Source organism: Mandrillus leucophaeus, unplaced genomic scaffold (genome assembly GCF_000951045.1).
Source record: "Mandrillus leucophaeus isolate KB7577 unplaced genomic scaffold, Mleu.le_1.0 Scaffold785, whole genome shotgun sequence".
NCBI classification, from domain to species: domain Eukaryota; kingdom Metazoa; phylum Chordata; class Mammalia; order Primates; family Cercopithecidae; genus Mandrillus; species Mandrillus leucophaeus.
Genome location: NW_012108530.1, coordinates 602228 through 606371, shown reverse-complemented (window position 1 = coordinate 606371; position 4144 = coordinate 602228). Strand labels below are relative to the sequence as shown.

The following is a 4144-nucleotide window of genomic DNA, read 5'->3' as shown; positions in this document are numbered from 1 at the left end:
TCACTGCAACCTCTGCCTCCCGGGTTCAAGCAATTCTCCTGCCTCAGCCTCCCAAGTAGCTGGGATTACAGGTGCACACCACCACATCCAGCTAATTTTTTGTACTTTTAGTAGAGACAGTGTTTCACTATTTTGGCCATGCTGATCTCGAACTCCTGACCTCGTGATCTGCCTGCCTTGGCCTTCCAAAGTGCTGGAATTACAGGCATGAGCCACCGTGCCTGGCCTGGGGTCTCTTTTATAAGGATACTCATCCCGTTAGTGCCATTAGCTCTGCCCTCATGATCTGGTTGCCTCTAAAAGGCCCTGCCTCCTAATACCATCACGTTGGTGGTTCGGTTTTCAACATATGAGTTTTGTGGAGCACAAATATTCGGAACATAGCAGGATCCAATGATTAATTCATTCTGTGAATTGTTACTTGTCCTACAAATATGACACAGTGTTACCTTAGAACATTAATTAACTGTGACCTGCTCTTCTAGGCCAACAATAGTACAAAGTCTACAACAATTTTTATTTCCAAATATTTCACCTGATACACTGAAACTTTTCCAAAGCATGAAAACATATTTTTTAATGTTCTTCAAATTAAGTTGATTTCATCTTTCTCCAGTCACCTACTCAGAAATGAAATACTCATGCTTGTTGGGGAGTGCAGCCTCAGCTTTCAACTCATGAGATCCAAAGAGACAGTGGAACCATGTTGCTCTCTTTTTCTTTTTTTGTAGTGAGTCAGACACCAGCCTGTGTGTTAGAGGAGGAAGTTCTTGCCTCTGCCTATGAGCTCGTTTTACATCAGCCAGGAGATTCTTTCAGACTCTAATCATATTGGCCAAGGTTCTTCCATCATTAGCATGACTATTGACAGGAGAAAGTATCAATAGACATGTTCAGATTTAGAAGGTAGAGCAGAGTGAAACAAAGTGAGTGTAATAATTTCTACAATAAATCAGGATTGCAGGCTTTGAAATGGATTGGGAATATCTCTGGAGACAGTGAATTAATAACTATGTCTTCATGGTAATACATAAAAATTGTGGAAATGAATACGCTACATGAAGCTTTTTTTTTTTCTCCCAGTGGACACACAACGTTGAATGATTCATTCACTGCTGGAGCAGAATGTTTTACCCTGGATCAATTGTGTGCCTTCCTGATGATACTTTAATAGAACAAGTGGGCACCGTGACAGATGATGATGGGAGGCTCAGACACAAAGTAGAACTACTGTTGCCTGGAGCCAAACAAAAATTATACCATTTAAAAACTCAGAATCCAAGAACTAATATGTTGCCCACAAAAGAACAAAAGGCAGAAAGTTTATGCTAAAATGAAGTAGGTTATAAATGTCAGTAACTCATAAAATGGGTATGTCCCACTGGGGCCAAAAGAGTTAATATAAAAAGGAAACAGATTGAGGTCAGGTAGCCTCATGAAAATCTCAAATGCTGTGCCGTAGAGACAAACGTGGTACTGAGGACTCATACCTGGACTTGGTCCAAGAGGCCTTTGAGAAAGTAGAGGCCTTTGTCTCTCCAGACCTGAGCCTCCTTATTTTGAAAGGGACTCTCTCCGATGTCCATGGAATTGAAAGAGAAGCTCTTCTTTATTGGAGAAGTTCCTTTCTACAAAATCACCTGCATGAAGGTAGACATTTGCAGGGAGAGTGGGACCGGCTTATATGATTAATTCTACCAAATGGCTTTAAAATTAATCTACAGAAACATAGAAAGAGGAAATGACACTGTGCCAATAGCAGGTCTTCATGATGTTCTTTCCCCCATAAGTTTCAAAGTGGAGGTAGAAACCAGGACACAGAATTTTTGTCACAGATGGAAAAAGAAAAAGGGATGCCAGTCATTTTGTTCTAATTCATATGCATTTAAACAAAAAAATCCTTCCCTCCTGGTTTCCATAGCTACTCCACCCCCTCAGTTTTCATTTGCAACTTGTCTGAGGGAGAGGTCAGGGACTAGTGGCACCAGTGCCTTCTCACCCCCACCACAGAAGAGGGTGTCAGAATCGCATGCCCTGCGTGATGCTAATCACCCCAGCGCCCCCGACGAGACCAAAGCAAACCCAGACAGAACTCTCTCAGCCTAAACAGTCTTCCTTTCCCCTTTCAACTCTGAAGCTCTTATAAAAAACAGATATTTCAAGGATGTCCTTTAAGCTAAATACAAACTAGAACATTGAGGTAAAACACAATTATCTGTCCTAAAGTAAAAATATAGATTTTTAATATTTCCAATAAACATATTTCAAATCACCAGTTCGAGGCACGGAAATAAGTTCATATTTCTTTTAGTGTTGAAACTATAATAAATGGAAAAAAAAAACCCCTCTGGATTGACAAGAAGACCAATCTTTCTCCTAGGATTTCCTTCCCCAATTGATTTCTAGGAACCTCAAGTCCATCCTGGTGGTTTTTGGTTACCACGACCAGGAACACATTCTCTGGTCCTCTCTTCATCTTCTCACATCTTCCTGACATTGTTCCTCAAGACTGTTTTCTTTCCTATAACTATTCATTCCAAGTGTCAGTAGCCTTCCCTCTCTTAATGTTCTCAAAATATAAAGAAAGGGATCCAGGCAGGGATATTAACAACTCTTTACTGAATGTCCAGAATGTTCATTCTTGGGAACCTGAGTAGAACCTCAGGGTCTATGCCAAGTTCCTGACAAGCTCACGTGATATGGGATGATCTCATCCCCTACTAGGGAGAAACCCCTGGAGCCAGGGCCCTAAACCCCTCTGCTCCCTGTAAACAGAAATGTAAAGGTGTAATGAGCGAACACATGCAAAGACCTTCACACACCTGGTACATAGTGCTTAATACGAGATAGCTGTTAGAATAAAGATTAGGAGCTAGAAAAAGGCAAACTTTGCCTTTGGTTGTCATTGCTTCTTCTTTCTTTGATTCTCTTCCTTCCTTCATCTCTCTGCACCACAATATATCTAATTTTTTAGCCACTCAGTGTCTAAAGTCCCCTAGGTACTGGCCCAGTAGCTTTCAACTTCTGCTCAGTTAAAAACATCAATCCCATGTCTCTTTTTTGTCAGGTCTTTAATATAATGTGACAGTAGTTGACACCAGTTCCCCAAAGGAATGGTTCAGAACCACATAAGAGCCTTGAAAATAGGGAATTTCTGTCTTTTTGCAAACAGAATGGTATCAATGTAAGTTTCAATTATTAAGGTGTTCAGGAAAGGTCGGAAGTCTCTCTTGGCCTTTCTGATTGTACCACTTAAGCAGGTGATTGCCTGTTTTGTTGTTTCCAAATAACTTGCCACAGGATATCCACTTAGCTGGCCCAAGGAAGAAGATTCATATTCCCCTGACTTGTAGAAATATGTGTTGAAGTTTGGAGGAAGAAAAAGGCTTGCCCTGGAGAGTTAACCACTGATCTGTGGAATAAACTTTAATTTTCTTCAAATAAAGGAAGCAGCTTTTATCTTCCACAGAAAACTCCATCTCTTAGCCTCTCACCACAGCAAATTTCCTAGGCTGAATAGAGCATTGCTAGAGTTCCATAGTAGATCCTTGGGTGAACATTTACATAGTGTAAACCTATTTCCCATACAAGGACTGTGTGGTCTGTAGTGTAGGGCAGCTGGTGTGGCAGTGGGATGGTAATGGTGGTGGTGGTGGTAGTAGTGGTGGGGTGTGTGTGTGTGTGTGTGTGTGTGTGTGTATGCACCTGTCAGAGATGGAAAGCAGAGTGGAATAAATGAGTTAGTTCATTACATCTTAACATTTATGGAGTTCTCCAATTTAGCGCTAAAAAGAAACCCCAGAGGAAACAAAAGGCAACTCTATTTTGTTGGATCTTATTACACCATTTTCAGCCAAATAGCACTTGTTTCACTTTGATTTTACAGGAAATAAACTTAGCATCACATAGAGCTTAGTGATTGTGGAGTGCTACTGTCACAGAATTAACCATCTGCTGAATATCTAGGCAAGAGTTGTTACTGTCTAGATTTGAAGATAGATCTTCCCATGGATTCAGATGATTTCAGAAAAAAAATTATAATGAGAATTAACTCCAAATGAGCCATCTGCCAGTGGTCTCTGGTCCAAACTAGAGCTGCCTCAGCCACACTGATCGAATACCTCTGAGTAGAAAGGATCTTTGG

General features: G+C 40.8%; 1 long non-coding RNA gene across 1 annotated transcript in view; it reads right to left on the bottom strand.

Annotated features, from left to right (window-relative positions):
• LOC105529830 overlaps positions 1–1717 on the bottom strand; it is a 13956-nt gene extending 12239 nt beyond the window's left edge. Inside the window, exon 1 of the long non-coding RNA XR_001004568.1 lies at positions 1491–1717. This is a non-coding gene — a long non-coding RNA (uncharacterized LOC105529830). The remainder of the gene's footprint in view (positions 1–1490) is intronic.
• Between the last annotated feature and the right edge of the window lie 2427 nt (positions 1718–4144).